The 13,025-nt window shown below is 33.1% G+C and overlaps 1 protein-coding gene across 13 annotated transcripts in view; it reads left to right on the top strand.

Moving 5' to 3' along the window:
• The window catches only part of MGAT4C (MGAT4 family member C), a 719,810-nt gene that overhangs the window by 655,750 nt on the left and 51,035 nt on the right, over nucleotides 1-13,025 (top strand). For 6 of the 13 annotated variants that reach the window (XM_077845722.1, XM_077845711.1, XM_077845714.1 and 3 more), the window contains one exon: nucleotides 11,512-11,561. The exons of the other annotated variants lie outside the window; for them this stretch is intronic. The gene's annotated coding sequence lies outside the window, so the exon portion shown is untranslated. Of the gene's footprint in view, nucleotides 1-11,511; nucleotides 11,562-13,025 lie in introns of those variants that run through there. 13 annotated transcript variants of the gene reach the window in all.

Raw genomic sequence — 13,025 nt, 5'->3', positions numbered from 1 at the left:
GATAGGCCTGTCACATCTCTTTTCTTAAGTCATTTTGAATTCTCTTTCTTTTTACTCTAACAGCTATAAATTAGGTGGTTATACATTTACCTAATTCAAAGCTTGATCAAATTATAATTCTTAGGATAGAACTTTATCATTAATGGTGATTTATTATAATTATATGAGTGAACTTTTTCCACTTTATTGGACTCTCTAGGTTGTATGAGTATGATATTATGATGTCATTAAATAGCCAACAATGACACAAGCTATAATGGGCATTTTGCATATGTAGTTGAGCAACTGGATGGATTTTAAACTTTATAGACCATTTCTGTTTCTTTACAACTTATAATTGTGAAAGTTGCTTGAACTTCACCTAAGTACTTTTTTATATTTGTTTAAAGAAGCAAATGAAAAGACATGGAACCTCTTGAAAAATGCTATGAAGGAAAAACCATTCTTTATTCTCTTACTGAAATGACTTAAAAGAGGTCAATCTGTCAAGAGGCTTGTCTCTTGTATCAAAAAACTGATGGGAAGGCCTTGAGCCAGAAATAGGTCTGTCATATCCAGAGGTCTCTACTTCCTTTGGAAAAACTGAAACTGTAGGCCTCATTTCATTTTATATCTAATTAAATTATTCAAAGTAGGTAGTCCTATTTGTACGTTTCCCTCTCCACCTTCTTTGAGAACAAAGAAGACATATATCCATTCTCTTGTTTCTTGCTTTATTTCTTTTATTTATTCATTTTCATTTTGTGTAAGACCTCTGGAATCCCACTTCTCTGGTCAGTCTCAGTGTACTGATTTGCATTTTAAAGTAGCCAGTGTGGGATGATAAATTTACCAGTATTAGAGTCCTATCAGAGGCTGTTCTACTGGTGCTCTTGACACACAGAGACGGATAAGTGAGAGAAGCAAGAACCTAGGAGATAGACCCGTCTCATTTTAGTTCATTGTAATCAGTTCAAATTGAAGTTTCACACTCATACAGCAGAGATGTATCTTTTAGGAGGGAGGGATGACATAGAATGGACCATCTGCCTCTCACCACAGAACAGAGGAGACAGGTGTTTCCAACCCACAGAATGGACACTGGAAACCCTATTATCAGCCTGGCTCCTCAGGAAGATTATGGCTCCTTCTGAAGGGAGAAGAAATCAACAAAGAGGTGAATAAACATGTGAATAAAGAGATAAATAGACCACAAAGAAAGGGCTTGTGTGAACACTAGGAGATGGAAATGGAATGTGGTGACATATGAATTGAATAGAATGTTTGTACAGTGTTATATTTTTCTAAATCAAATAGTATTCCTAAAAATATGGATATATTTATAAATCCTTTAAACTTAAAGGACTCTTAAATGTAAGACTGTTCATTAATAATATTGAAATTGGGAGCAGCCTGGGTGGCTGAGCGGTTTAGCACCGCCTTTGGCCCAGGGAGTGATCCTGGAGACCCGGGATGGAGTCCCACGTTGGACTCCCTGCATGGAACCTGCTTCTCCCTCTGCCTGTGTCTCTGCCTCTCTCTCTGTGTGTCTCTCTGTCTCTGTATCTCTCTCTTTCTCTTTCTATGTCTATCATGAATAAATAAAATTTTTTAAATATTTTTAAAAAATTAAAAAATTAAAAAATAAAAAATAAATAAAAGAATAAATAACATCTTAAAGAAATAATAATAATAATATTGAAATTGGAAAGAATTTGAGGGAAAAACTTGAAAACAGAGTATGTTTTTTACCATCTAAAAGATAAAAAAATGTTTCATACTTAAACATGTTTTGTTAGAGTTGAATGAACTCTTGCATCTTTATTAAAATCATGGTGAGACTATGTAAACACCAGGGAGACATTTTTTTAGATTGTATGTCTTGAATTAATTTTAATTCAAACCTAAAAAGACATACTTATATGTTGCCTTAGGGAAGTTACCAAATTTCTGTCGTCTCCTTTCTAATTTGAAGAGTAAAGATAATATCAAAAGTTGTTGAAAAAGAAAGCTGTTGATACACAGCTAACATTGTAAAAAGTTGGAAGCTCTTCCTTCAAAATTAGGAAGAAGACAGGGGGGCAGCCCAGGTGGCTCAGCGGTTTAGCACCGCCTTCAGCCCAGGGCCTGATCCTGGAGACCAGGGATTGAGTCCCACATCGGGCTCCCTGCATGGATCCTGCTTCTCCCTCTGCCTGTGTCTCTGCCTCTCGCTGTCTCTGTCTGTCATGAATAAATAAGTAAAATCTTTAAAAAATAAAAAAGAGGAAGAAGACGGGGATGTCTACTCTCACCACTTCTGTTCAGGTAGTATTGGAAGTCCTAGTCAGAGGAATTAGGGAATAAAAATAAATTAAAGGCAACTAAATTGGAAAGAAAGAGGTACCACTGTTACTAATACGCAGATGACATAATGCTGTGTATAGAAAACCCTAAAGACTCCACCAAAAAGGTCCAAATAAATTCAGTAAAGTTGCAGGACACAAAATCAATATACAAAAATCTCTTATGTTTGTAAACACTAATAATTAACTATCGGAAAGAGGAATAGAGAAAACAATGCCATTTACACTTACATTAAAAATAATAAGGGGATCCCTGGGTGGCTCAGCCCTTTGGTGCCTGCCTTTGGTCCAGGGCGTGATCCTGGAGACCCGGGATCGAGTCCCACATCAGGCTCCCAGCATGGAGCCTGCTTCTCCCTCCTCCTGTGTCTCTGCCTCTCTCTCTCTCTCTTTCTCTCTCTCTCTCTGTCTAAAATAAATAAATAAATAAATAAATAAATAAATAAATAAATAAATAATCTTTAAAAAAATAATTAAATAAAAAGAATAAAATATCCAGGCACTTAGGTAACTCAGTCAGTTAAGCATCAGACTCTTGATTTTAGCTCAGGTCATGACCTCAGGTTTGTGAAATCAAGCCCCACATGGGGCTCCATACTCAGCACAGAGTCTGCTTGAGATTCTCTCTCTCGTCCTCCCTCTACCTCCCCACTTGTGCTCTCTCTCTCTCTCTCTTACTCTAAGTAAATAAAATCTTTAAAAAAAAAGAATAAAATATCTAGGCAAAAATTTAACCAAAGAAGTAAAAGATCTATATGTTGAAAACTAACAGACACTAATTAAATAAATTAAAGACACAAATAAATGGAAAGTACTCTATGCTCATAGATTGAAAGAATCAGTATTGTCAAAATGTCCATACTACAAAAGCAATCTACAGATTCAATTGCAATACTTATCAAAATTTCAATGACATTTTCCAAAGAAACAGAACAAATAATCCTAAAACTTTTGAAAAATTTGTTTTCCTACAAAAAACTCTCAATAGCCAAATCAATCTTGAGAAAAAAGAACAAAGCTAGGGGCATCATGCTCCTGATTTCAAACCTGAATACAGAGCTGTGGGTATCAAAACACTATGATGTTGTCATAAATATAGACAGAGAGATTTATGGAAAGGAATAGGGAGTCTAGAAATAAACCCATGCATCTATGATCAATTAGTTCATGACAAAGGAGCTGGGAATATACAAGTGGGGGGAAGACAATTTCTTCAATAAATTGTGTTGGAAAAACTGGACAGCCACATGCAAAAGAAAGTAACTGGCTCTGTCTTTTTTTTTTTTTTTTTAAATATAAATTTTTTTTTAAATTTTTATTTATTTATGATAGTCACAGAGAGAGAGAGAGGCAGAGACACAGGCAGAGGGAGAAGCAGGCTCCATGCACCGGGAGCCCGACGTGGGATTCGATCCCGGGTCTCCAGGATCGCGCCCTGGGCCAAAGGCAGGCGCCAAACCGCTGCGCCACCCAGGGATCCCAACTGGCTCTGTCTTATACCAAGACAATAATATATTTCAAATATTTTACAGAATTAAGACACTATAAAATTTAGGGAAGCTTGGGTGGCTCAGCAGTTGAGCATCTGACTTCTGTTCAGGGCGTAATCCTGGAGTCCCGGGATCAAGTCCCACATGGACTCCCTGTGGGTAGCCTGCCTCTTCCCTCTGCCTATGTCTCTGCCTCTCCCTCTGTCTCTCATACATAAAGAAAATAAAATCTTAAAAAGAAAAGAAATAAAATCTTTAAAAATAAATAAATAAATAAATAAATAAATAAAGGCAATATCTGTTTAAAAAAAGACACTATAAAATTTAAAGTATAATTAAGATGTAAGCCTTATTGAATATTATGCAAACTACTAGGGAAAATATTTCTCATTATGGGTAGACCACCAAGTTTATTTTTCTCACTGAAAGAGGTTATAAGAAGAGTTTGAACATTATATTTGGCATGAAACAAAATATTTTATGGATTTTGGAGGGATTTATACTATTTACACAAACTACTAGAAGGAATGGTCAGAAAGAGAGCTATCATCTCTCTGATGAGGTTTTTAGGGTTGATTACATTATTTCTCTAGCAGATTTATTATAGCATTTATGTATCAGTTATTATGAGGGAATATTACAATTTGGGGATAATTTAGATCCCCAAATCCTAATAATAGCTAAAATATATAGATATAAAAATACTCACTGTTAATTAAATGTATATTTTTACTTAGAGCCTCTTCTGTCTTATAAAAACATCTAAGCAAAGTTTTAGTTAACGACTAAGCAAAGAAGTGAGGCAATGTAGGTTAAAATCTAGATTTCAAAAGTCCTTACATTTAAGTAAATCTATAGCAATGCATTATTTAAAAGGTCCAGAAAGACCCACCAAATCAAAAATACTTCCTTAAGTAACAGTGCGCAGAATTCAAAATTCTGTCTTCTGGGGAAATCTATTGTATTAAAAAGTTTTTTTTTAAAAAACTCCAATTAGTGAGAAAATGCCATATTAATTCATTACATTTGTCACTTAGTAATTATTGAATATCTATGAATTTCCAAACATAAAAATGACATATGATTTCTGCCCTTGACTTCACAGCATTAGGATGATAGACATGCCCAGAAAGTCTGCAGAAAGAGGCAAACTCCTTTCATCGTAGTCTCAAGAAGAGAGTAACCAACATCACTGCAGGACTTACAGACACTCTAACACAGTGACACTTGATCAGAGTTTTATCTAGGAAAATGGAATATATATTCAAAAGCGCTGAAGCATGAAAGCTCACATGAAATGTGTTTGAAAATGGCAGATAAATCAGTTTGGCTGAGGCATAGAATTCTTGTGGGAATAAAACATATGGCTAGGAAATTTATTTACCAAATAGACAATGAGGAACTAATAAAAGGATCAGAGTCGAGAGTGACCTGACCCCATTTGCATTTTCAGACATTATTTTGGCAATAGGTTACCACATTCACTTATCTAATTGGTCGGAAGGGTCAATAGACAGCATTTAAATAGGGATAGACTGAAAAGTCAAAGGGTAGCTACTGTGAGAAGTAGAACATTACTTGGAGCCTGGATACTCGGAGTAGAAAAGACTCCCAAAGTTATGATGAGAAAATGCAGGAAATGCCTTCCCTTAATTTATGACCTTTCCTCAAGGTCATTGTTATATGCCATTGTGTCAAAAAGAGAGATTTTAGATGTTACTTCCCCTCTCTCCACCCTAGATTCCCCAATGAACTCCCTACCCTTCTCCTGGGCTTGACCATATGGTTCCTCTTTGGAATTTGTGAATTTAACATTCCGCATTTTTCAGTAGTAACTGAAAGACTATGAAAGTCTACATCATCTAGTAACTTTTTGTTGTTGTTGTTGTGGTTTTGGTTTTTTTTTTTTTAAACACAAATTTTAAATACTTTGAGGCTCATAGACAAAAAGAGTCATTAGAGGACTATACCTAGTCAAGTCCCTAGTTTTAAAACTTCAATTTAGCTTTTAAAAAGTTCCCCTGGTCTTTGAATAAGGTGTAACTATTGTGAAATGATTCTAAAAAAGGGGGGGGGGTGGGAATCAACAAGCAAATGAACAACAAAAACCACTATTTGTTTTTTTAATAAAATATGACCCTTAAAAATAAAAAGCCATGATTAATAGAAATTATAGTAATAGAAATTATGAGGAAAAAAGTGAATAGGTTTAAAAACTAAATCCAAATGATTGATGTTTTGAATAGAAAAAGAAGAGGGGAATTACTGGTGAGTTATATCTACACAAAGACACCAAATAACCTTCATGGATATGAACATAAACAATTAGTGAGAGATTTTACATAGTTTCAGAAATATATTATTATGGAATCACCAAGTTCAGAGAATTTTCAAGGTCTAGGGAATATAAAGAACAATCTTTTATACATATAAAATGTAATAAATTTAATTAGTTTGATATTAGCTTTAAAGAAATCTACTTGATTTTAAAGTCAAGGAAGTCCAGAAAATCTTCCCCATAAGGGTGTTGTATTTGCTTATTTAACATTTAGTTGTTATATTACTGTTTAAAATAGATTATTCATTTCACATACTGCATAGTGCATTGTTTTTGTTAAAATAATACTTTTTTTAAAACAAACTGACATCAAATTTAACTAAGATGGGTATAGCTTAATAGGACTTATGAGTTATTGGGAAAACAAAGGTTTAAACAAGTACTGAATTAGTTAAAATTATTCAGAAATGTGCTTGAAATAATTTTAATGGGAAAAAAATCATTTGTTGAAACTATTGGTATAGTAAATGCACTGATGGGTAACAACAAGCAACAATTTTACTCAGCTAGGGAGTATCTACAAATGACTACTTTTCTCCAAAAATAACTAATTATTCCACTCCCATTGATAGAGTTTGGGGGAGGATGCCAAGGAGTTAGGCAAACAAATTAGGGAAAATGAGAATAAGAAAAGAATTGAAATATAAAGAAGAGAGAATAAAGATATCAAAAGATGATTAAATCACAAGAGGAGATCAGATAAAAACAAGATACCAGCTGGAGTTTGAGAAAAGAAACATTCTCACACAGTTCTGGTAATATCATATTAGCATGAGTGTTGAATTACGGATCTTTTCAGTTCGTGGGAATCATGTTTGCTCCTACTATAAAAACTAAACAAACCAATGAGAGAAGGAGGTTTAGACGGCTCTTATAGACCAGAGTGGTGTTTTCTTATTGGTCATTCTAAGCTGTATCACCCTAAACCACACCTTTTATGATTTGTGGTTTATATCCTTTTGATTCCAAAGTATTTACTCATAGAGTTCTCTTTATCAGGAACGTGCCTTCATTTCTGTGTGTCTGATACCTATTTACAATTACAGCTAATAAAAAAATTTTAAATTAAAAAGACAAAAAAACAATTATAGCTAATATGTTCTTTTGTCACTAATAATTCACATTTTATATAATTCTTGCACATATACTTTATCCCTCAACTAGATGGTCAACTCTTTGAGCCCCAGAAATTAATCTTAGACTAATTAGTATCAACTTATTTCTAACATAGTGCTTTATGTGAATTTATAATCTGTGGCTGCAGTTTGAATAAATCATTACTCTCACTGAAAACATCATTAAGGATTATTATGTAAAACATGCTAGTAGGCACTGATGAAAATGAAAAATATGCAAATCTTTTAGTAAAAACTTACTGAACACCTATTGCCTGCCAACAGTGTACAAGACACTGGGAATACCATTGTGCACCAAAATGAACAGGGTTTAATTTTTATTCTAAGAGATCTGAAAGATGTTAAATAATCCTACTAGTTAATATGTAATTAGAAATTGAGGTAAGAGCTCTGAAGAAAAGAATCTCAGTTCTTTCATGTAGTTTTGAAATCTTTATTTTCAAGCAAAGGAAAACATTCAAAATCAGGAGGGTTTTTTGGTATACAATGTATATTTTATTACTTTTCTTTTTTTTTTTACATTTTTTTAAATTTAAATTCAATTTGCCAACACATGGTATAACAGCCAGTGCTCATCCCATTAAGTGCTCTCCTCATTGCCCATCACTCAGTTACCCCATCCCCCCACCAACCTCCCCCAAATCAGGAGATTATTTTTCTCGTTGTCTGTTTGTTTGTTTTCCTGACTTTACACTAAATACACTTCTCCAGAAATTATTTTTTCTACCACATGGAGGAATCATCCTCCAACTTCCTATGAATCCAGACGGATCTGTGGTCTCAGGGGACCTAACAGGCAGACACCCAATGTGTTGTGACAGAGTGTCCTGGACCTCCCTTCTCTGTTTTACTTTTCTGTAGATGAATACTGTCCAGGAAATACTCAGCTCCGGTGTCATAGATGAGCCTACATGGCATCTTAGCTCAGCTGAGGCAAGCCACACCCTACCAAGAGGCAAAAACTCTTGCCTTTTCAGTCCAAAGTGTTCGAGGATCATCAATTTGCGTTTAGTCATCTCATCTGTAAGGAAGACAGTTTTCACTATTGAGTAAATGAGTTGCCAACGTTGTAGGCACCAAACTTTCTTGTAAACGTTTAAGTTACATTAACAACAAAAAAAGTCACCGTAGCAAATCATCACCTTTAGAAGTCAGCTTAAACATATGGGCATTCACGTGTGCCGGCCAAAGTATGTTGGCCCAGAGCTGACAGTCTTTCAGAGTTCCCCAAAGATCTTTCATTTTGCTTGGCTGACTCTGCAACTCCAGTAAAGTGCAGCCAGACTCGAGTAAAAGAAATAAAGTGAACACTTTGCTTCCTCCTACCTTTGCTGCTGTTTGCATTTTGCCACCCAGCTTATGGACACGAAATCTATTACTCGGCAGGCAGTTCTTGCACAAATGAAAGATAAATTTTTCTTCTAGATAGGACAGATCAGTGAGACTCATAAAATATTAATAATGAAAGCTTTGGGAATTCGATATATCCCTGACCATAGGTTTCTCTTGACAGTGAAGCTCAGTCACTTTAACCCATTTTTTTTCTCTAAGAACCCTATCAAGAATGATACAAAGGGAAAAGAATACATGATTTAAGATTCAGATGAGCATAGATTTTTTTTGAGAAAAGTAATTTTTCTGTCTTTCATTTTCTCTCATGTTTCTGTGTTACTTATCTGCTGTAAATTTCACTGAATGATGTAGTGTGGTTTGATTTGATTCTTAAAGCTGCTTCTCTGCCTATGAAGAAAATTGCTTGGGAATAATACCAAAAGTACACAATTATTATTATTATTTAACATAAAATATAGTAATGCCTGACATTCATGTGACTGAAGAAATTTATTTATCCAAAAGTTAGGGATGTGTTGAATGTGTATTCACAGAGATATCATTAACAAAGGACTGTGTTTTTCAGAAAGTCAATGTACAGATATTTTTCATCCTGAGATTTGGTTATTCTGAAAATCCTTCCATTACCATTACAAATTTGTAATTGTTTCTAGGGTTGCTATCTCTTTGTAGACTGCTTGGTCAATTAGCATTACCTTGAGATTTTTCCAACATATGTTTTCACTTTACACAAAGTATAAACAAACACTTTTTTGCATTTATAAAATTTAAGCATAATAGAAATTTATTATTATTATGACAACCTAAATAATTATGTTATATATTTATAAATGTATGATATATATATTTAAATATCTGTAATATCTGAATATTTGAAGCTTGAATATTGGAAGTTGTTGAAAATAAAATGATTCCATCAATTGTTTTTTTAATTCTTTAAATTTCTGTGCTAACATAATGATTTGTAATGTCATTCAAAATATTTAATCACAATAAAGAACAGAAGTATATAAATATAAAGTATATTGTACATAATAGTGCCTCAGAAAGAAGATAATCATCCCAAAATGAAAGTAAACACAACTAAATCATATATAATTTAAATTACACTGAAAGTGCCCTCTTATGTGAAATATCAAATAAAATAAATTTTGCCAAAATAATATTTATAAAAAGAAAATAGATGACAATACAGAGAAAGTTATCTTTGTTTAATTACTTTTCACTTAATTGAATATCTTATTTCATGTATATCTCTTCTCAGGTACACCTCTGTGATAATTTTCCTCAGTATATATGAGCAATAATCAGCCAAATATAATCCTAATAAACCACTAATGAGCCCAGTGCTTTCAGTATATGTGTGTTTCCAGTTGGTGATAGGCATACAAGGATAAGTCAACAGCTTCCAGTGTTAATTAACCTTTCAGAAAATTCATCAACTTATTGTAATAAAAAATCAGATCTGTTAAAAACCTATCTTGAAATATAAGGTCATATCACTAGTAAATGGACAGTCAGAAGGCAAAGGCCATTACAAGACATTATAAGACATCTGGGTCTTGAAGGATGTTATAAAATCCTAAAACCAATACAGCTCTTTCTTGATTTCTTTATCATCTGATTACCACCTCTACTGTCTTGACTCCCTTCATCAATGTGTTCCATCCACAAGTTTAAAAACATAAAGTTCATAGACTAAATGCCTTGCTGTGGCCAAATACCAAATGCTTGCTATAATTTGACTTACTGTTGTTATAGACTTCTGCAGACCAAATTTTTTGGAATCTATAGTGAGATCTTTTTAAATACTACCTCCTTTATGTCCAACCCTAATGATTGAGAGGTAATATTTCCACTGAGAAATGAGTTTATTTGAAATAAGAATCCCAAAAAGACTACTACCATTTTAAAAGATCAGTCTCCAATTGTAGCTATCCTTCCCATTATGGGGAAGCTATAGAATTAAAAATAGAGGAAAAATACAGAAATCCTAGTGAGGCTGAGGGTATGGTTGGCCACAGCAGTTGAGCACAGTACATCAAAGTAGATATGAAAAAACTGATGGAGATATCAGGGGAGACAGAGGAATTTGTGGTTTAAGAGCATATGAATTTTCAAACTCCAGAAAAAAACATTATTGTCTCCTTGGAAGTAACTAAATAACCCAGAGATACACTGATTTTTTAAAATATATATATAAATAGTACTATTAAGTATAGGCAAGAAAAGTAATGCAAAATAACAACATATTTGTTCCTCAAACTATCTTTGCTCAAAGAATACCCACATGACTTTAAAGACTATTATCTTTAAAGATTTTTCTCCATGTACTCATTTTCTTATAGCTGCAGTTTTCTTTTGAATATCTTTGTTATATGGTGTGGCCAACTTGCAGTAGCAAACTGTGGTCCAGCCAGTGAGTTTATAATTTAGTAGCAGACAGAATCTTTTGAATGTTGTCAACCTTTATATATGATGGAAAAATTAGAAATAGACCTTTGTAACAAACTAGTCTATGCATTCATAGGTGAAGCAAAGCTAAGTAATATGGACTGAAGTTACTTCCAAAAGGCAAATAATCCTGTGCTGAAATGGAATACTATAAAATATACCTAAATTATTTACTGCCACAAAAAAATCAATGGTAATGTTAAAAGACATATATATATATATATGTGTGTGTGTGTATATATATATATATATATATATACACCTTTATATTATATAATATATGCTTCAAACATTTGACTATGAACATAATGCAACTGCATGGGAAATAACAAATTGTCTAGAATATTTTTTATTTTACTTTTAATAATAATAAACTAGAAGATTGTATTAGTAATACAGGACTTTCTTTTTTCCAGTGTATCAGCATTTTCTGTACAGGACAGATTATGACAGCTTCTTTCTTAAGGTGAGATTGGCTATCTGTCATTCACAGTAGAATTCAGAGGAAATACAAATTGTTTATATATTATCAAAGGTATTTCATAAAATCAAATTGTTTTGGGGTAGCTAGTCATGCCCAAATTGAAGATATTTGTTCATTAATTTTATGTAAGCAATTTCTGTTTTTTTCAGTACTGCTACTTTCACTGCAAAGTCTAGAGAGTGATTATTGGAAATTTCTGAATTTATCAAAGCATTAACGTGATGTTTTGATTTAAACTTGAAAATATATTGATGCTAGAAGAAAAACCAGATCATAGAACAAAATTAAAATACACTAATATAACTAAGATATCTTCCAGAGTGTGCATACACACATGCATGCACACACACAGGCATGTTAGTATCTTTAACTCCCTCCCAACATACAAGTATATTAGAATATTTTAATTCTCGTGAGCCATTCATATTTTTGTGTTAGTGTTGAACATATTTCTGCTCTATTATTCTAAAGTTGGAATTATTATTATTGTATTATAAACTAATATTATGTCAGATTTACTCACATACTAATAGCTTACTTTTCACCATTCCTTCTTAACAGAACTTCCATCTTCTCTCTCTGCTTGAAGAATGTTCTTTAAATTTTCCTTTAGTGGATGCTATTTATTTTCTTTTTTTTTTTTTGACTGAAAGTATTTGTATTTTGTTCTCATTCTAGAAAATTAATATCCCTGGACTGTGAATCTAGATTGTCAGTAATTTTTCTGACACCATTTAAGACTTTATTCCATTTTTTTCTGGATTCTATTTATTAATGGAAAGTCAACTGTCTGCTTCATTGCTATACTGTGTGTGTAATTTGCTATTTTACCTTGGCTGCTTTTAAAATCTTCTCTTGATCTTTGGTGGTCTCTGAGGCTAGTTATGATGTGTCTAGGAACAGGGTATTTTTAAAACACATTTTATTTATTTATTTATAAGAAAGAAAGAAAGAAAGAAAGAAAAAAGAAAGAGAAAGAAAGAAAGAAAGAAAGAAAGAAAGAAAGAAAGAAAGAAAAGAAAGAAAGAAAGAAAGAAAGAAAGAAAGAAAGAAAGAAAGAAGAAAAAAGAAGAAAGAAAGAAAGAAAGAAAGAAAGAAAGAAAGAAAGAAAGAAAGAGAAAGAAGAAAGAAAGAAAGAAAGAAAGAAAGAAAGAAAGAAAGAAAGAGAAAGAAGAAAAGAAAGAAAGAAAGAAGAAAGAAAGAAAGAAAGAAAGAAAGAAAGAAAGAAAGAAAGAAAGAAAGAAAGAAAGAAAGAAAGAAAGAAAGAAAGAAAGAAAGAAAGAAAGAAAGAAAGAAAGAAAGAAAGAAAAAGAGAGAGAGCAGGAGTGAGGGGACGGAGGGGCAGAAGGTCAAGCAGACTTCCCACTGAGTGGGGATCCCAATTCAGGGCATGATACCAGGACCCTGAGATCATGACCTGAGCCCAAGTCTGACACTTAACCAACT

This window comes from Canis aureus, chromosome 13 (genome assembly GCF_053574225.1).
Source record: "Canis aureus isolate CA01 chromosome 13, VMU_Caureus_v.1.0, whole genome shotgun sequence".
Classification (NCBI taxonomy): domain Eukaryota; kingdom Metazoa; phylum Chordata; class Mammalia; order Carnivora; family Canidae; genus Canis; species Canis aureus.
The sequence above is the reverse complement of the archived record's forward strand: the minus strand, read 5'-3'. Positions and strand labels throughout refer to the sequence as shown.